Here is a 22,354-nt window from a genome sequence, read left to right as displayed (position 1 = left end):
TAGCGTACAAGCTGCTGGCGAAACCACTGGTGGCAACCACAACCGCAGGAAATTACCAGTTGCAGCTGTAATTTCGGGCTCATCAAAGGTCAATTGACCAGCGTGGAGGACGCCCACTGACGATGATGGCGTGAAAAAAGCAGCAAGTTGCCACCAAATGAATGGCTACTACCTACCAACTACAACCAGCTACAGATATTGGACTTGCCATCAAATCTAACACATTTTATATGTTAAAACAACAATGATGCTGTGTGTGTGTGGGTGAGATCGGAACGCGGTTAGGTTGGACGATTTTTGGCGCTTGCCGGGCAGCGATCGGCAGCTTGTAGTTGCATAGCTGGTGCAATGGCCGCGCTACTTTTAATGAAAACGCGATAAAATCACTGACCCAACTGCGGCGGTAGTAGGTATCATTATTATTGTTATTGCCTTTTTGTTTGGTATAATAGGATGGTTTTTAATTTTAATGTAGCAGCCATAGGCCATAATGCTGATGGTATTGTTTTGATATCACAATTATGCCATGTGGCTCATAAAACCTTGACAGGTTTAGGACAAACTACTTCTTTTGAGGTTTCTCTTACCAAATAAAAGGAGGGCGCTACAATTTAAAGCCGCCTTCGGATGGCAGAGGGATTTTCAAAGAAACTTTTTTATGGCTGAGAATGCACTTTGAGGTTAGCGTTTTGCTGTTACCCAGCTAAAGCGTTAGTTGCATTGTATAGAATGTTACTTCTGGGAGAATATAAATAAAATAGGTAATGTAAAAAGACTTGAAAATTTTTTGAAAAAGTTTATTAACTAAGAAAAGTCAAAATTAATTTACAACATTTAAAAATGAAAAACCTTTATATAATACATTTTCAGCGTAAAATTATAAAATAAGTGCATTCTAAGAAATTTTAATAGAGGCTTAAAAAATATTTAGGCGGAAAGTATGATATTAAATTTTAAAGGAATTAAATATTTTAAAAGGGAATGCTATTTTTGATTTTACATTGAAAATACGCAAATATAAAAGCAGCATAGCATTGTATTAAAACAGTATAGCGAAGAAAATTAAAAAAATATTTATAATGAGAACAATAATTCTGAGCATTAGGGTGTTCTTTTATTGTTATTTTTTTATTTATTTATTTGCAACAAATGTATGGTAATACATTTAGTCTTTTCATTGCATAAATTTAATATACAAATTTGTAAAGTTTTTTCATAAAATATGCAAAATAACAAAAGAGATAAACTTAAATAAAAAAGTTAGGTAATGCTATTTAATGCAATTCTTTTAAATTTAATTTAATACGATTTTAACAAATATAAAAAAAATTTATTTAAAAAAAATACCGAAAAACTAATAAATGCACAGTTAAAGAAATAACAAGTAAAACAAATAAAAAACGTAAAAAAATAAAGAAACAAATATCGGATATTTTTCTAACTGCATGGGAAATACTGAATGTATCTCAATAACTGTGTTAAGCAATTTTGCAATTTTTTTTTTCTTTTGACAGATATTCTTAATTGTAAATTCCAAATTTGAAAAAGGCCTTTTTAATTTTTATCTCGAAAACTATAATAGTCATTTTAACAAAATTAAAAAATAAATACAAAATAATAATTTTTAATAATTTGTTCAAACAGAAATTGAATTGTTCACAGATTTCAAAAAACAAAAACGGTGTCAAATAACTGTATTTAAAAATTTGACAAACATTTTTGTTTAGTAGACTTTCGCAATTGAAAATTACAAATTTGAAAGAATTTTTTTTTTAAGAATTATATGTCAAAAATTATTAGTTCAAAAAAAAATTTTTTACACAAAATTTAGGGAAAATTACCAATAAAAAATTAATAAAGAAATAATAATTTGTTTAAATAGTAATTTTAAATTCTCAGAAATATGCTAGCGACTTTATAGATTTTCCAAAAAAGGAAAAATGTTTTTTTACAATTTTAAACTTCCTTAAAAGTGGTGAAATCTGCGGTGAGGTTTTTTTTTGTAATTTCTAGAAAAAACTTTCAAGTTTGCGCTCAAAGTTACAAACAAAAACCAGAAAATCACAAGCTTAGATAATTCAGAAGCGCTCAAAATCAAAACTGATTTTGTTAGATTGTCATTCAAGTTAAAAATTTCTATATTTCCTTAACCTGAAGCGCAAATTTCAAAAAAATTGTCTCAAAAATAACAAAGCATTTTATTGAAGGTTCCACTAATTTTTTTGGATGCTTAAAATTATAACGAAAGTATTTTTTTCATTTATGCCTCTGTATGATTTTAATATCCCTACCAAGATTTTTGAACAATAAAAAATGACTGATGAAAAACAATTTCTTTAATATATTTTTTAATAACATAAAACTTCTACATTCTTCCTAAAAGAACAAGTTTTTCTTATATGACTACTTCTTTCCTATATAAAAATTCTTTAAAAAAGGCATTTCAATAAACTTGTAATTGAGAACATCTGCTAAACAAACAAAAATTGCAACAAAGTTTAAGAAAAATTGGTTTATCCACCTTTTCCCACTTCTATGGAACCTCAAATGTCTCCAAAGCGCGAGAAAAGTAAAAACAAAAATTAAAAAGGAATAAATAAAATTAATATTTCATTAAAATTAAACTTAAATGATAAAAATATTTTAAAAATGATACTTACAAAAACTTTTGTTTACAATATTTAAACTTAAGTCAACACAAACTGGGCAGTTTTATTTTTTTACTTTACTTTACTTGTTTACTTCCTCACTTATACGCGCAGATTTGCTTGTCTCCCATCCGACGGGTCCCCAGGTGACGGATCAGGGAGTGCTCGTCAGATATGCACGTTAAGTGAGAAATACCTTCTACTCAAATATGAACGAGACGTTATCAATAAAACGGTCCGCGGATGACATATGGCAAACATAAATTTTTTGTTTTTTGGTAGGACTGTTATAAGCTTATGTGGCAAATTTCAGCGTGATATGTCACATAGTTTGTTTTCTGTGCTACTGTAACAAGACTGATTTTGACTTGCCAAAAATTGACAACTGCATTTTGCTTTAAATTATGGACTAGTGCATCGGGTGGGCTGGCAAAGTTCAGTTCAATGGTTGGTAAGAAAACCTGCCTTGATACTGAATTGAGCTCAAAAACCGTAATTTGAGTTATGAGTTTGATTTTGATTACATTTGAAATAATCACGTGAGAAAGCGGTGGGATCGATTTTACTATAAAAAACTTATTGTAGGTCGAACCTATAGTAATTTATATTTAATTATATTATTTATGTTAACTATATAAAAATAAATGCGTCCCAGAATCGTACTAATGACCCGATTTATCAAAACACAAACTTCCATATGATACTAACCGCCCGTTGATTATCAAAAGTACTTGTGACTTTAAAATGATGTACTAAAAATTTTGACCATTCACACACTCCCACATACTTACAGAACTTTTAATGATGCAAATCACAAATAAATTTCAATTAAAAGTATTTTCTTTAATAATATTTTTTGGCTTTTTTTAAGAATATCTCTTCGTGTTATCTCTTTGAAGCACACAATTTTTAAGAAATATTTGATTGATCACTTGGTTTTTTTTTTTTTTGTTTTTTTTTGTAGATGATTTCTATATTTGCAGGATGCACACAACCGCTCACTAGACGCTTTGAAGAACAAGTGTGCCATTTAAAGCCGCGCACTCGACTCTTTACCCGAAAAACGCAGACGGACCGGAAGGACTCACAACAGGACTCACGTTCAGTGACGAAAGTGAATGCGAACAATTGTAGCAAAAGTTGGTAAATACATACGTACACACACGTAAGTACATACATACAAATATGTAAATGGTGAATCGTGTGCACTCATATGGCACACAACAGCAACTACAACACACCAATAACAACAATAAGAACAATAATAGCCAGTAGTTCATTTAAGTCAAAAAACTGAATAGATAATTGGCCCGAATAAACAACCCCTGCGGCGGCGGTAGCAGCAACACTCCACTCAACTCACCTTCATATGTAGGTAAGCAAGTGTGCTGACACTTGACCGCCGATCAAAAAAATAGCGATAATGAAATAGAATATAGAACGCCACAGTTGGCCAACACACACATACAGACACCCACATGTAGGCACACACACAAACTTGCTTAGCAAGTATGCACGCAATACATTGGTGGTGCACAGGTCGATGAGCGGGTGCTGCTCTACTACTTGATCCCAAAGGGACCTGCCGACTATCTAAACATCTGAAATTGTTGTTAAAATGTTTTCAATTCAATCAAATGACTGCCGTGCACTGGTCAAAACCTCAGTGCCAAACTAGTTGGACAAGTCAATAGTAATAGTTAGTCAGTTGAGGTGATTTGGCCAAGTCAGTGAGACCAGGATATTTAGACTAGTTCGTGCGGATGCATATTGCCCATAGACGTCCGAATGCACAGGTTGCAACCGAAAAGCATAGCACAGGTGAAATCGTCCAGGTGAGCTGCGATGAAACATCCCTTCAAGAGCTGACTCAGCAACCCATGCCGCTCAAGTCAAGTCAAGTCCATCTAACCCAACCGAACTCAACTCAACTCAGCTCAGCTGAGCTCAATTAAGCATAATTCAGGCAGCAGTTCTTCAGCAATTTCTTCGTGTTGGGGGATGGTCTGTGGGACGTTCGCAGATTGTTGCACGCCACGAAACATCTAAAACACTTGCGTGGGTAAGACAACAAGTCAAACCCAAGCCAAACCACCACCACCATCACCACCACCACCAGCAACTCACCGTCGTTACGCTGGACTGATTGCAACACAAAAGTCATATAGCACCTTCGTCTTTTGCGGTAAAGTGGCAGCGGCAGTACAGGTGTTGCCTTTTCGATGAGGTACACCAGAGCTCTGCCTTCACATACCTGGCTGATGTTATTGTTTCGGCTATTGGAGATTGTGTGTTTGTGCAAGCGTAGCACGATTTGACAACACCACAAGAAGGGTCAAAAGTTAAATTCTAAGCGCTGCAATTGATCTAAATGATAGTTCGCGCATTGTTAGTAGTTCAAATAAGAAAATGTATGCAAGGGATGGTCAGTTAAGGGATGCGGTGCCTTATGGGGTGCGAGTGCAATAGTTGAGCCATAAGTCACCAGGCAGTACATATGAAATTCTCACGACCAAAAATGTGTGACAGACGCTGCAAAAGGAAGAAGGAACCGCGAAAGGTAAAAGTGTTTTCAATGAGAAAATGATAAGAAGTAATTATGGCCACAAGTAATTCACGCAGAAGGGAAGAAGAAAAATTAATGAAAAGATAATTTGAATATTCCACACAATTGATGGGAATTTTTGGTGCTGACGGTGAAAATTTAAATTTTGTAATCATTAGAAGAGACGCATCGTAGCAAGTAACCACTACCAATAGGGGAATAATTGTAAACATATTTTTCTTTAATTTCAGTACAGCTTTTATGTCTTCAAAATGCGAAATGAATTAGAAATATGTAGCTCGAAGCAGGAACATCGATAGAAATACCTATTCATCCAACTGAGCGCTAGAAAAAATGTTGATCTACAATGGATTTTGGAGTTTATGATACTTAATATATGAGTAGGTATAAATGTAGGTAGTAAAAAGAATTTAAAGATCTTTGCGCCGTACATATCTGCGCATATATTAATACCTTGTGTTACAGCTATTGTGTCTAGGCCGACTCTCGTCGCTAACCATTTGCCTATAATTTCTATATTTTTCATACATTCAGTAACAATTTTAGACCAGAATATATTGACGTACTATTAATGGTCTTCCGCGTGTACCGGGTGTGCTTATTTATTCATTTTTTTTTTACCTTGTTCACTCCTCTTGGGTGCATAGAGCCTCAGTCTTGCGTTAGTTTCGTTAATCTGTTTTTGATTTCTGGCTGATAGCCTGCCGCTATTTATTCATACATTTCTTTAATTTTCGGATCATCATTATCGTTACTTTAAGGTTTGTTGCAGCATGAAATTGTCAACTAAAGGCTTTGATTTATTTTTATTATTTATTTATTTTATCACAACTACCATTGATTAAGCTTCTAATCATTTATTGCTACGAAGAAGTCCTCGGAAGTCCTGCCCCATATCTTTGCCAAATAGTTTCATAGCAGATCAGCTGTCAGGGTCAGTCAGCAGCAGCAGAAATGTGTCATTATTGAAGTTCTTCGAGTTAATTGTTGCGATTCCGGCAGCCTCGGTGGATTAGCTTTACGTTAAATATAACACTATCCTATTTGCAATATAAGCATATTTTCTTTTTTATATTCGAACGAAGAGAAGTAGCCCCTCACACCAATGAGCAGTGTGAAACGCTACTGTCGAAGGAGCCAAAGGAGTTAAGATACCATCTTGGCAAGAGAACACTTGCTTAAGAGACGAACGCTGTAGGTTTTGTAATTTAGATATGGGAAAACGAGAATGTATCTTATGTGGCGAGCCTTAATCATCTCCACCCAAAACTTGGACGATGAAAAATTTTGAAGTGCTTAATATTCTAAATAGCCTAAGTGCTTCACTTCCTGAATAGAGTATGCTGAATAGGATTCTCTTAAGAGCACTTATTTGAGTCAGTTTCTAAAATGCTCACAGACATTATTTCTAAGAGTCAGTGAAAATCATCTGTTTAGGTCGCATCGCTTTTCCCTGACATGAAAGTTTCCTGTAAGTTTGCCATGGCAGGAAATCCTGAATCTAGTAGCAGGAAGAAGAAGAGTATTGTGAACAAGTGTATATTATAATACACGACCTGAACGTGGGAATGTGGGAGATAAGTTGAAGCGACAGAAACAGTCCCCACTTGTCGCGAGCGTATCGAGCAATCAATCAATCAATCGTTTCCATTTAGCTCCTATCTTCTCTATCGGCCTGCTAATATCGCTTTCATATTACATCGCATGCCTAGAACATCATCGGATATGTGTACATTTTTTAAACGTCCTAGTAGAAAAGAATAATAGTTCACCTTCTAAGTACATTATGTGAGTTCACATAACCTCAAATAAAGCCAGAAATCGTGTTTTTTCCTCACTTGCTAAGCATGTTTTGAACTCGGATTCTGCACATGATGACCCGAAGGTAAAAGGTGGATATAGAAACCGAAACTGGTTTCTACTTAGGAGATGAGCAGGTTAGGCAACCTGTAAGACAACTGCATCATCTCTCAAGCGTAGATCTTTACCATGGAGCTAGTATTCCCAAGAACGACCTTCAGACTGACATCAGCGATAACTTCGTTGACAGTCGATATAGCCAAGAAAGAAATTGCAATAAAGGATGCACGGGATTCAGCTGTCTGTTATTTGGCTGAATGAGAGTTCAGAGTATTATTTATACATAAGCACGCAGAAGCATTTTGCCGAGAGCAAACGCGAAAAAAGAAAATCAGTAATGGATTTCAGACGTAATAGTGTGATTGCTTTATATTTGACTGGAATACCACAAAAGGCGTTTGTTCGTGAGCTCGAGCACCTTAACACGTTCCCACCGGCGCTGTTATTCATGGTCTTCGCCCACAGACGGCAATGTTTAACTCTTTTCGCTCTATCGGAAGCGATTGCAGGTCATAAAACGAAATTTTTTCATAAGGGTAGTCGTTTATGGCATACCGTTTAATAAAGTACCATTGGTGGTACACGCCGCCTCATGAAGCAATCTTGTGCGGGCCACCGGTGGTACGCGCCGGCGTGAACGTGTTAAAGTAAATAAAGTTTTTGTTTATCGCACCATTACTCGTTACAATGATACCGGTAGCATCGCGAAAAGTCATTGAGGTGGTCATCAAAAGACTGCAACGTCACGTGAAATAGTTCAAAAAGTAAAGCAGCGACTTGAGCAAAATTCCCGACGAAGTGGCAATCAAATGGCGAAAGAACTGAAAGTATCTGACTGTAGCATCCGCCGAATACTAAAAGTCTTACATGATCCAAAAGGCGCATGATCTTACACCAAAGCGGCAACAAGTCAGACTTGAGAGAGCGAAGGGTCACATTGTTTAATCAGAAAGTTGTATAGCCTATTTATTTCTGGTAAAATATTGAAAATTTAAAGTGGAAAAAAGTCTCGTTTATATTTGATAATTTTTTTCCTTAAAGATGTTTCACATTTATCCATATACGAAACAAATGTGGTAAATTTTTATATGGATTATATGAAACCAACACATTCCGTAGAATAAAATTGTAAAAAATCAGCACGATTTTTGAGCCACTCTAAACTTACACTTTATTACACCAAAATTTAAAGACTAATTATCAAGCATACTCTACATTTTTTTTCAAAAATCTAAAAAAAAGTTAAAGTTTTGATGATTTCTTTTTTTTAATTTTATAATATTAAATTTCTTTTAAATTAAATTTAAAGATTAATTATCAAGCATACTATTAATTTTTCTGAAAATTCTAAAAAAGTTTAAATTCTGTTGATTTTTTTTTTAATTTTATACGGTGTATAAGCTTAAATCCGCTGTTTTTTAGTAAAACAAAAACCCATTTTTTTTTATAGAAAGCAAAAAAATAATTTATTCAAAGTATTTGCCCTCGCTAGCTATACATTTTTCCCATCTCTCGGGCAATTTGTGTACATATACCACGCCATCATCTTTCGAGGCGAACCACTCGTCAAGCCATTTCCGGACGTCTTCGTACGAATCGAAGTGCTGTTCGGCGAGCGCGTGACCCATCGATGAAAACAGATGATAGCCCGAAGGGGCCAGGCCTGGTGAATAAGCGGGATGAGGTAGCACCTCCCAATTGATTGTCTCCAAGTAGTTTTGGACCATTCTTGATGTGTGCGATGGGGCGTTGTCGTGGAGGAAAATCAGCTTCTCATGTCTTTGTTCATAACGAGGCCTTTTTTCACGCAAAGCACGGCGCAATTTGATGAGTTGTTGGTGGTAGCGATGAGAATTAACAGTTTCACCAGGTTTCAACAGCTCATAGTAAACGACACCCTGCTGATCCCACCAAACGCACAGCATCGTCTTGCGTCCAAAGCGATTAGGTCTTGCTGAAGAAGTTGATGGTTGGCCGGGATCGACCCATGATTTTTTTCGTTTAGGATTCTCAAAGTATATCCACCTTTCATCGCTAGTCACCACAAGATGCAGGAACGACTTTCTTTTATGCCTAGCCAGCAAGATTTCGCATGTGTTTTGGCGTCGCTCCATCTGTCTATCGTTCAATTCATGGGGTACCCATTTTCCGACTTTTTGGACCTTTCCCATGGCACGTAAACGCATGGAGATGGCTGGTTGAGTGACACCTAACTGCTCGGCAAGCATTTTTTGCGATTGGGTATCGTCCTCATCCAAAAGAGCCTGCAATTCATGGTCCTCAACTTTTCTGGGCCGATTTTCACGCTTCTTGTCACTCAAGTCAAAATGGCCGTCTTTGAACCGACGAAACCAGTCTCTGCAAGTTGTTTCCGATAATGCACTGTCACCATAGGCCTCCACAAGCATTCGATGCGATTCGGCAGCCGATTTCTTCAAATTAAAGCAAAAAAGTAGAGCTTCCCGCATATGCTCTTTTTTTGGCACAAAATTAGACATGTGTTGCTGTATGAAATCACTGATGATGTGCAGTGATTGATGTAAACAGGTGTCGAACCCATGCAAAAAAAATATGGCATTTCTATGGTAACTTGATATGCTCACTAACGCCATCTACGAGCAATCAGCGGATTTAAGCTTATACACCGGTAAAATTAAATTTCTTTTAAATTAAATTTAAAGACTAATTATCAAGCATACTATAAATTTTTCTGAAAATACTAAAAAAGTTTAAATTTTTATGATTTTTTTTTAATTTTTTAAAAATTTTTTTTGAAATTTTGTAATATTAAATTACTTGTAAATTAAATTTAAAGACTTATAATCAAGCATACTATAAATTTTTCTAAAAATTCTAAAAATAAAATCTCGAGGATTGTTTTTTTAATTAAAAGAATTATTTTTTTTAATTTTATTATATTAAATTTATTTTAAATTAAATTTAAATACTAATTATCAAGCATACTATAAATTTTTGCTAAAAATTCTAAAAAAAGTTTTAATTTTCATGAATGAAAAGAAAATTTCTTTTTAATTTTATTAAATTACTTAGTTTATGGTTTTCGCAAGAGATTGGCTCATGTTTTAGGCATTTTGGATTAGCTATTTAAGCACAAAGCACTTTTCATTAACTGCTATCAAATTTAACAAGACTTATCATCATATCTGAATCTACAATATTTCGAAATAATTTATCACCGAAGTTGTTTCAAATCTTTTTTTAAACAGCCTCCATACGGAGTATCCTTTTCTCATCATTTATTTCTCATGTGTGACAGCAGATAAACACGCGGCAGCATCCCTCTTCGAATCCTTTGGGATATGCGTAAATACGTGGACGTGATAATGGATGTGTGCATCAATGCAAGTTAATGTTACCTAATCGTAGCATCAGCGCACAAATTAAGATCGAAATGATGCATGGCTTGCCGCTTCTACTTATACATAAATACCAATAACAACTCTGCAACTCAACTGCAATGCCACATTAGACTTTGTGGTACGTGCTGGGCGCGTGTGTCGCTCCCGCTGCTGCTGTCACTGCCACTACCGCCACCATTGCCATTGCCAATCAACCAAAGGTGCTGTGATAAATGATGACAATCGGCGGCGCGACGATTGATGGCATATTGATTAGAAAACGAACGTCCAAATCATCCGCATAGAACCACTAGTATGGCACAAGCTAGCAAAAGAGTTGAGCGCCGTTGATTAGCTCAGGCAATTGTTGCAGTCTCTTGAAGCAGCAGTACAACTGCATGCATGCATACATATTTACTTGCCTATATATGTAAGTAATTGTCATCGGCAGAGTTGGGCAATTGTCGCTCAATTTAGTTGTCAATTCGGCGTGCAATCAACAACGGCAGTGGGAAGCCTTCAGTTCTGTGCGGTTATTGTCTGCCTGCCACCAGAACTACTGCGTTCGCGTGCCAACTGCAATTTCAATTCTTCAGCACCAACTACAGCTTCAGCATCAGCGCCAGCATCAGCTTCGTACTCAAACTAAATTTCAAATTCAATGCCAGTTTGTAGTTTTGGCTTAGCGCTTAAAATGTTGCAGTTGTCAATTGTGTTAACGGTTGTTATCAAACGACAGCCAATGATTGATTGTATGCGGGCATAGTTACACTACTATTTACACTACATAGGCAAGCGCACCTACATATTTGCGTGTGTTTGTGTGTGCACGTGCATAAAAAAGTAGGTGGGTAAGTATGTGAGTGTGTGTGTGAGTGGTCGGTCGTCTATGCGCTTGCGCAAAAGGGTTAAATACGCGAAGGCGTTACGAAGCGGATATGCAATTGGTCGGCTTAGTCAGCGTGAATTGAGGCCAGCGCTCAGCGATGACGCGCTAATTGAATTTTAATGCAAGTAATGCATCATTTTTATGCAGAAATCAGAAATGTGTAGCACAAATGACAGTGGGGAAAAAATCAGCTTCACAAATTTTCCGCTTTGTTAAATTGCGGATGCAGAATACGGTATTCCAGTTTGGTATTCTATTAACATTTGCAGTTTGCCAATTCCAGTGAAATTATAAAGAATTTATCATCGCAGTAAAAAGATGAGCGGAACTGAAAGTCACAAATTGAAAATTGAAAAGTATTCGTAACACACATGCGATGATCTCAGAGCCGTTGTGATATTTAAGGAACTAAATTTTTGTTACTCACTTACCTACATTGTAGTATAGGTATCCAGCTGCTTCTAGTAAAAATGCGGTAATTCTGATTGGGAATCCCATTTTAAGCTCCGCATTTCACTTCATAAGCAATTTTGCTATTCATAATTGGTTTTAAAAGTAATTTTAAGAAAATAGCATCGGTTGTTTGCTGAAAGAAAGTCATAACTCTAAAAGTCACAAATTATGAAAAAGAAACTCCCATTTTTATTTATGTATATAATGAGGTACTGTTAACCTACATACACTCCCCGAACCCAGGTAGGTAGGTAGGTGAAATGGTTGAAGTTCCAGTCTGGCACTCCTCAAGTAGCACTGAAGCGCCGTTTTGGTACCATTATGAGACCTCCAACAGGCAGATATCTACCACCAGCCAGAGCTGTTGATATAATGGACGAGATTGATTGGATTTAGGTTAGTGCACTGCCCCAGGCTGTCGAAGAAAGGAGCGCCCAGTGACCTTAATCGTCCAGCTGCCAAACTCGGACATTTACAGAGAAAGTGCTCAACAGTCTCCTTCTCTGAAAGGTGCCAACAGCTTTTGAAATGTGCGATAAATGGTAACCCTAGCTTTTCCTCAAAAAAAATAAGATACCGATGAAAAAAATTGCTCAGAAAATCACGGGGTAAAAACATAAACGTGTATGGGGAATGCAGATAGAGTGGCAGTTCTCAGCTGAATATAAATCCGGTAACGGAAATCCAACTATCGAGGGAACCTAGACCTAGAAGCTCTAAGCTATTATTGACACGATTTGATGTTATGTAACGCGGTTAAGATAGGTATACCCTTTTTTTGGTGACTCAGTTTTGGTTTGGGTTGCGTTCACGTACTACGGAAAGTAAACTTTGCGATTCAAAACATCCCGAATGGAATAAAAAAATGTACCGATTTATTGGAGAATATTCTAATGCGATTTTTAAAGAATCATACCGATATAGATTTTACGTCCCAGCAGCATAATGCACCCATACATGCTTCTCGACATTCAAAAGACTTCTTTAGCGCAAGCCAAATAACAATTTTGCACTGGCCTGCGAGAAGCCCGGACTGAAATACAAGAGAAAATACCAGGGGAATCGTCTCTAGGGAAATATGGACATTCTGTAAGACAGTCCGTATCTGAGCTGAAAACTGGCTCAACTTATCAATGGATACGTGAAAAAAGTTAGTAAACTCACTTCTAAATAAAATTTTGAGGGAAAAATGGCGAAAGCAACTCCGTATACTCACAAAATTTATGTCCAATAGAAAACTTACACGCGAGTAGCATTTAAAATCGTGGAAATTTATTTCTCACAAATTTAAATCAACTTGACGGCGGCTACTGTAGTACCCGGGATCGAAAGCCACTGAAGACACGAAGCCCCGTAATGATAGAAAAACGTTTTTTTCCAATGACCTCAGATTCTCGACAGGCAATGGCAAACCTTCGAATACATTTCTCTCATGAAAAATCGTCTCATAAAAAACCAACTGCCGTTCAGAAGCAGTGTAAAACTGTAGGTTTCGCCATTTATGGAAAATTTAAAGACGCACGCCACAAATTGGATCAGTAGCTTGACCAAACAGCCAGCAAAGGATGTAAATGCCAATTTTATGTGTAGAAATATTAGTTTCAGGAAAAAAAATTCATCCTTTTCTCGGTAGATGTCTGCAGTGATCGATATCTCGTAAAGTATCGATCAAACAATTTAAAATTGATGCTCGTTGTCAAGGTCACATTTCACACCAGAAAAATTATTTTACTGTGTTTTGTTTGCTCCATTCAGTTGTGAGTTACAGGGTGTTAACAATGGAAGTCGGCGAAGAGAAAATTCGGTACATTTTACAGTTTTTTTTTTTGACAAAGGCGAAAATGCAAGCCAGGGCGCTGAAATTGTGAATGGTATTTATGGTGCCGATACTGTAACAGTTAATTACGTGCAATTTTGGTTTCGTCGAATCCATTCAGGCATTTTTGATGTTAAAGAAAATGTCGATAAAATCTCAGAAATACTCGAAGTTGACCGACAAGTTAGTAGTCGTTGTATAGCCCAGGTGCTAAAGATCGGCCATGAAATAGTTTTAAATCATTTGCGCAAAAAATTGTACGCAGAAATAATGAATTTTTTTTTTTTGAAGTTTTTCAAATTTTGAAGAAAACCGTCGATTTTTTTTTAAATCTTGTACAAAGTGCAACATTCAGATCGAAATGATCTTTCTTAAAGCATGAATTATATTTTTATATAAACTATAACTTAAATGGGAAAATAAATAAATAAAGAAGAAATATCATAACTTGTCAATACGTTGAGATTTTATAATTTTGATTTTATCTTTTAAAGGTCCGAGTGGTACGAAATCGAGGTTTTGTAAACATTTCCTGTATTTGTGGTTGGTTTTAAAATTCTGACTGGGAAAACAAGCCGTCAGAAAAAATATTTTCTTACCTAAATACTCGTGGCTGCAAGTAGGCTTAAAATATTGCTAAATAAACTCAGCACTGAAATGAAGTTGAATTGAACTGTCGGTAAACCGCATTTCAACAATAACGATTTTTCTTCCCATTAAATTGTAAAAAAAAAAATTGTGAATCAAATTAACTTTGAAAATTAAACTATAACTAAGTATATGACCACCAAAATCAAGCGAACAACAGCAGTCTTGAACAGATGTCCTTCTGACGAGTCCTTGCAAGAAGGGGTGCTTGTGCGTGTTCAGTGCAGCGGAACACAAACGAAGAATTGTGAATGTCATTACAGTGCACGAAACCGAGTAATAACTTAAAAATACGTTAAGAATTTTAGAAAACACAAACACAAAAGCTGGTGTAGAAAATTTGGCGGCATAGCAGTAAGTCACCGCTGTTGGGCAGGTGCGCCTACGAATGGGAAATTTTCGTTCGAAAACGGTTACAAAAGAAATATTGCCCGGCAGTCAAGGCAATATTGTACTTGCAGTATAAGTAGATGCATGAATTTTTAATTTCATACCAAAATAAAAACAACACAAATGCATACAATTTTATTCAAATTAATCCTGAGCTGCTGGGCGTTGCGTGTCAAACGGCCGCTTACAACTGCCTAAGGCATCTATCACGTCGTGCCGTCAGGATAATCGCGCCAACTAACGCATATGGCGAGTGATCAGCAGTAAAATCAACAGATCACAATCGCAATCATACACAAGTCATAGTCGTCGCACAAACTAAAATGCACCGCACATTTGGTAAACAATTGAGTTGATGGCGCATAGCCTTGTTGTTGGCTTTAGCGACCAAGCGGGCATCATAAATAAATCCCATGTATTTATAATTAGTCGAGTCACGCATGCGCCACCGCATCGCAACCACCGCTGCGATTATTGCGTTGATTGTCGATTGTGCCGCGCCAGCCACACGTTCAGCCGCAAATAAATGCACGCAAATAACAACAACAATACAAATCAACTGTATCAAATAGTTGTACAAATAGAATATAATGAAAATATAAAATGAGCAATCATATCCTGCGACTGAGATAAAGTTTTATGTAAGTTATATATTATAAGTAACTTTCCCCTTTCGCTCTCGCTCTCTTCATTATCTAACTGGAATAATTATTATAGCTATGTAAGTTATATATTTAATTGTTGTAATTGTTGTAATAGTAAATGGGGAACTCTTTCTCTCTTCATTTTAAGTATAAATCTAACTGTTAAAATAAATTGAATAAGTATAGTTTTTAATGTTAAAAGTAGTCTTCAAAGTCACCTTGAAGAGTAAAGAACAAATTATTTTGAAGTGTAATCAAACTTGTTCCATTTTAATAAAAATAAAACTAATAAAAATAAAACTTTAACAAATTTATTTTATTTTCAAAAATAAATTTAACTGGCGACGAGGATGGGATATGTTAGTTAAAACATATCCAGTGATAATCGGCAAAAGAAAAGGTTAAATTTTTCAACAAACCGATGTGAACTGCAAATTACAAGCGATTTTGGTGTACCAAAAAAGTAGCGCTAAGTAGAAGAAGAAAACGGAACAGTAAAGGAAATTTTTTAATTCATCTGTAGAAAAAGTACGGTTAAAATTGTAAAAGTGATCGAAAAATATATAAGAAGGACGAATTGGTAAAAGTCGCTAAAGTGTGGCAAAAAGCGAAATTTTTGTAAACTTAAAAACTAAAAACTAAACTAAAAAATATTAAGTGTAATAACTAATCCGAAAAAAAAGAATTGCAAATAAGAAAAAAGATTTGCTTCGTAAAAAAAAACAAAAAAAAAGGAAAAGAAATTACTAAAAGTTAAAAGTTAACGGAAAAAGAGAAGAAAGTGTACGGTGTGCATTCCAGTGCTAACGGCGTGAAAGACGAAAGAGAAAGCAAGCCAGCTATCATTAGAGAAAGCAGCAGAGCAGCGTGTGCTTAGAACAACAACAACACCCACAATGGCTTTGACGTTAGCTGAGAGCTTGCGTGAAGCGAGGAGCTTGCCTGCATTTAACGGGAGCAGTGAATATACGCTCAGCAACTACCTGAGGGACGTCGCAACTGTGTTGCAGCTAACGCCAGCAGAACATGTACAGACAATAAAAACAGTATTAAGCAACAGACTGCAAGGTAAGGCGTTAAAGGCGGTTGAAACCTTATTTAACCCTACATGGGAGGGTATAATAGTTAAGCTTAAGGAGGAATTTGGAGTAAAAAGAAGTTTTTTTAATTTAAGAAGTGACGCTCTAAACGAAGAAGCTAGAAACATTGAGGAATTACATTATAAATTAAGTAAAATTTTAAGTTTAATGAACACAAAGTATAGCTTAGAACCTGACATTTTGTATACACCTGAAAATAATGAAAAATTAATTTTTGATATTTATGTAAACTACTTACCTATTAGTATTAAATCTCTTTTGCTACAAAATAATATTAGATCTATTAACATAGCTTATACATTTTATTTAGAAAATAATTTATTAAAAGATATAAAACTAGTAAATAATAAACAAGCGAATAGTTTTGCGTATAAAAGTTTTCAAAACAATAATGATTTTCGAAATAACAATACCTTTCCTAATTATAGTAGCCGTAATAACAGAAATAATAGTGGTGGTTTTAATAATTGTAACAGAAATTTCAGAAATTTTCAAACGCAAACTTTTAACACTTTTAACAGAAATAATCAGCAACAACAAACCCAAAATTATGACTTAGAAAATTTTAGTAATTTACGACAAAATCAACAAAATTCATATAATAGACATTTAAGTAATAATGAAGAACCAATGGAAATTGATGCAATTCACGTTACAGAAAATTTTCCTGTGCAGCCTCGAAATTATCATTACCCATAGTAATATTAACTATAAATAATACAAAAACAAGATGCCTAATTGATAGTGGTGCTGCTACTACCCTCGGAGATTATAATTTTTTTTCCAATATAGGAATAAAGAAAAGTTTAATAAAACCAATTTTATTAAATACTCTGGTCGGTAATAATATTATTATAGATGAAGTGATAGTAAATGTGCCGGATGAATTCAAAGAAAAAAATAGCACCATGTCTGTTAAATTAATTAATTTTATTGATAAAAAATTCGATTGCATAATAGGAATAAATATTTTACAGCCCTTTGGAGCTATAATAGATTTTCAAAATAATACTCTTAAAGTAAATAATAACGAAATAAAACTAATTGACTATAAATTTAACATTTCTTATGAGGAAATTAATTATATAGAAAAATTTGAGCTGGATAAATTCAAAGATTTAATGCCTACAAACTTAAATAAGGAAGAAAATAAGTTATTAGAAAATTTTTTACATAAAAATAAAAAGACGTTTTATATTAAAAACCAAAATTTAACTACAACTACCTGTGTAAAACATAAAATAATAACTACTTCTAATAAAATAGTATACTGCAAGAATTATAGGCATCCACAGATTTTAGAAAATGAAATAGAAAAGCAAATAAATGAAATGTTAAAAGAAAATATAATACGCCCCAGCAAATCGCCTTATAATTCCCCTTTGTGGATTGTTAAAAAGAAGTCCGATAATTCGAACCAGCAGAAATGGCGATTAGTTATAGACTTTAGGAAGCTAAATGAAATAACTGTGGATGACAAATTTCCTCTGCCAAATATAGAGTCATTATTTGACAAGTTAGGTAAGGCGCAATATTTCTCGTCCTTGGACCTTGCGAAAGGCTTTCATCAGGTTTTGATGGAGGAAAGCGACATTGAGAAAACGGCTTTTTCAACGCCCCGTGGTCACTTCGAGTTCATTCGAATGCCCTTCGGTCTCAAAAACGCGCCCGCTACATTTCAGCGAATGCTAAACTACATTTTGGCTGATTATATAAATAAAATTTGTATAATTTATATGGATGATATACTAGTCTTTTCAACCTCGCTAACCGAACACTTAGAAAGCTTGCAAAAAGTATTTAATAAACTGAATGACTACAATTTAAAGGTTCAAATAGATAAGTGTAGATTCTTATCGAAAGAAACAAACTTTCTTGGTCATATCATAACAAATAATGGGATAAAGCCCAACCCCGAGAAAATTAATATAATACAAAACTTGGAGCTACCAAAGTCAGTAAAAGAAATTAAATCGTTTTTAGGTTTAACCGGATATTACCGGAAATTCATTAGAAACTATTCCTTTGTTGCTAGCCCTATAATAAAATATTTAAAAAAAAATAGTAAAATTGATATTAATGACAAATCTTATATTGACGCTTTCGAAAAATTGAAGAAAATTTTAACAAATCCACCAATATTATGCTATCCAGACTTTAATAAAAAATTTGTATTGACCACGGATGCAAGCAATGCTGCTATTGGCGCGGTGTTGAGCCAGGATGGCAAACCAGTAAGTTACGCCAGTAGGACTTTAAATGGACATGAAAAAAACTACTCAACGCTGGAAAAAGAATTATTAGCCATTGTATGGTCAGTGAAATATTACCGTCCATACCTTTTTGGTCGAAAGTTTCTAGTTCAAACTGATCATCAGCCTTTGAAATGGCTTTATTCACTTAAAGAGCCCAATTCTAGAATCATCCGATGGAAAATATTATTAGATGAATTTGATCTCGATATTGAATATATTAAGGGAAAGGAGAATAAGGTAGCTGATTTTTTGAGCAGAGTTGAAGTAAATCATAGTACGGAAGAAAATGTAAATATTAATTTCTTTAGAATAAATAAAATTGTTAATAAATATAGGACGCAAATAAGAATAGTTAAAAATAAAAATAAAGAAACCGAAATACTTTTTAAAAAATATAAAATAATATATGTGTCTGAGAATGACTTAAATAATACTCATTATTTGAATGATTTATTTAGACGTGAAATAAAAAGAGGAAAAATTGGGGTATACTCGGAGCTTGACAATAATAAATATAATATAATACAGAACAAATTAATTGAATTATTTTCTAGTAACAATAAAATAAATTTCATAAATTGTACAAAAGTTGCTAGTGATATTGAATCCGAGGAATCTTTATTGAATATCATTGATGATATTCATATTAAAGGTAACCATAGAGGAATCCAGGAGAATTTCGAAGAATTAAAAGATAATTATTATAATCCTAAATTATTAAAATTTATAAATAGATATTGTAATAACTGCAGAATATGTAATGAAAACAAATATGACAGAAAACCAATAAATAAAATATTTCAACATACTCCAACACCAGAAAAACCAAATGAAATAGTACATATAGATATTTTTCAGATACAAAAGACTAGTTTTTTGACAACAATAGACAAATTTACGAAATTAGGAACGGCACATAAACTAAATGACAAAAATATGGTAACAATTAAAACTAAAATCGAAGAGCGAATCGCATTTTTAGGAAAACCTGATAAAATTATTATGGATAATGAGTTTAATAATGCACTTATAAAGCTGTTCTGTCAAGAAAATAATATAGAAACTCATTTTACAACACCGAATTCGCACACAGGAAATTCAGATGTAGAAAGAATGCATTCGACTCTCTTAGAGCATATAAGAATATTAAAAAACGCTGAAAATATTAATGACTCTGAAGAATTAGTACTAAAAGCAGTTAATTTCTATAATAATACAATTCACAGCACGACTAAATTAAAACCAATTGATTTTATAAATAAGTTACACATAAATTTAAAAGAGGTTAAGGTAAGATCTGAAGCAATTAAAAAGAAAACCATTGATAGAGAAAATATTAAAAGAGAAAATATTACACTTAATTTAGAAAAATCTAATTTATATATTAAAAATCCTACTGCAATTAGACAAAAAACTGCTAAAAGATTTAACAGATACCACCACAGCAACCCTAATAAAGTAGACACTGCACAATTTAGACGCCCATTAAAGTCTATAAAATAAAATAAAAATAAATAAAAAAAATAATAATAATAAAAAAAATGAAATGGATTTGTAGAGCAAAACATGGAAAACTATTCGTTAATATTTTTTTTATATTAAATCACACTATATTTATTTTTTTAAAATGTAAACTATAGAATAAGAAATGAATATTTATGGCTAATATAGTTTAATATTTATCTTGGAAAAAAAACCGCTAAACAACTTAAATATATTTCAAGTTATTAGTTAAGTGTGATTTAAATCTGTATCACTATAAGAAACTATTAAATTTTCGGATTGTATATTATATTTGTAAAAGATTCGACGAGACTCGAATTCTTTAAGGAGAGGCGAGTTATATATTATAAGTAACTTTCCCCTTTCGCTCTCGCTCTCTTCATTATCTAACTGGAATAATTATTATAGCTATGTAAGTTATATATTTAATTGTTGTAATTGTTGTAATAGTAAATGGGGAACTCTTTCTCTCTTCATTTTAAGTATAAATCTAACTGTTAAAATAAATTGAATAAGTATAGTTTTTAATGTTAAAAGTAGTCTTCAAAGTCACCTTGAAGAGTAAAGAACAAATTATTTTGAAGTGTAATCAAACTTGTTCCATTTTAATAAAAATAAAACTAATAAAAATAAAACTTTAACAAATTTATTTTATTTTCAAAAATAAATTTAACTTGTACACATGTATGTGTGTGTGTGTGTTGGTGTATGCGCCTTAGTAACATGTGTATGGGCAAGTACAGACAAGCATGTAATCGTGAAGCTAAGCTGTCGACTAACGTTGCTGCCTGGTGGCGGCAGCCTACAGCCTATAGCCAGTCAGTTGATTGCTTGTTGACGATGCACAGTGGGCTGGGCGTAGGCAAAAATGTGTGCTTGTCTATATTTGAATGTATGTATAGTTAGGATAGCCATAATTTGTGTGGTGAAAAACATACTTTTCTTTGTTTGACATCTTCTCGAAACATAGGGACTAGACAAAAAACTACAAGAAAAGAAAATTTAAGCCGATCAGACTAGAGACTAAATTAAAAAAAAAAAATTCTTAAAAATAACTATTTCTTTGCCAAATATTAACATATGCGGTGAAATAAAATATGTAAATATTTGTTTATTATTCAAAAGATCGCTTAAGGCAATGATTTAGATGCTTACGTTTGAAAAACTGTTTACTGTCACGTAAATAATGATTTTATGGGATGTTTAATTGTCAAAATGTTGTGGGTTTAATCAAAAATTTGTTGTTCTTTTGAAATCTCTTTAATAACTTGCTTTTTCCAATTTTTGGTCCGCATTTTGATATTGTGCTCTACTGTTTTAAGCCTTCTCTGAACTGCAGGTGGTATTAATGCGAAGCTTCTCCATGGTAGAAATGCACTTGAAGATTTGTTATTTCTTACTGACTTTTCCGTCATTTCGAGTGGCATAAGCCCAGGCCACCATAAGTCCGAAACCAATCGTATACTAGTCAAGCGCAATTCTATTACACTGGGGTGGAACCTGCGCAGCTTCGTATTCTACTTAAAAATTGCAGAAATTATGTAATTTATAGTATTCTAGTCGGAAGTGATGAATAAAAGCAGTTTTTGGCCTGCATGATATTGTTGAGGTAATGACATTAGTCGTATTGGAAAAAAGGAAGAGTAAAAATTGTTTTTAATTAATTAAAATCTGAAACCGAACTAAAAAATTTAAATTTACTATCCATACATGTATGTGAGTTCTAACATATGTATGTACTTAGAGGTTCTCCTGGTGATTGCGAATTTATAATATCGGTAGATAGGTACCTCTTGTCAGATTTAAATCGAAAAATCTATTCGTCGCATGCAACAGCGACGCCTAAAAAACTTATGTTCGATACATCACGTGAGGTGCAATGAATGTTAATGACTTATGTAAATTACGCCGGTCGACATGATTTTTTGGTCTGAATTCTGAGGGTCAAATTTTGGTTTCTTTTAATAAGAGAGTAATTTTTTTTTATCAAAACTTCCTTTTCTGGGAAGAAAAATTTCTAATTTTTTGATAATTTTATTATAAACTAAATCAGAAAAATGTTTGCTGAACATCGGATTATTTTTTAATTCAAGTTGAAAAATGTAATTTCTCTATGTAATTTCTCTATTAAAGTCCTTATCAAAGTAAAGCAGTCAAAATAAGCTGTGAAATGGATAATTTGGCGCTTTTCGATGTCTAGCCTTAGAATTTATGCATTCAACA

General features: G+C 33.9%; 1 protein-coding gene across 1 annotated transcript in view; it reads right to left on the bottom strand.

Annotated features, from left to right (window-relative positions):
- The window catches only part of LOC129248358 (transcription factor hamlet), a 75,838-nt gene that overhangs the window by 23,080 nt on the left and 30,404 nt on the right, over positions 1-22,354 (bottom strand). The window lies entirely within an intron of this gene.

This window comes from Anastrepha obliqua, chromosome 5, assembly GCF_027943255.1.
Source record: "Anastrepha obliqua isolate idAnaObli1 chromosome 5, idAnaObli1_1.0, whole genome shotgun sequence".
Classification (NCBI taxonomy): Eukaryota; Metazoa; Arthropoda; class Insecta; order Diptera; family Tephritidae; genus Anastrepha; species Anastrepha obliqua.
The sequence above is the reverse complement of the archived record's forward strand: the minus strand, read 5'-3'. Positions and strand labels throughout refer to the sequence as shown.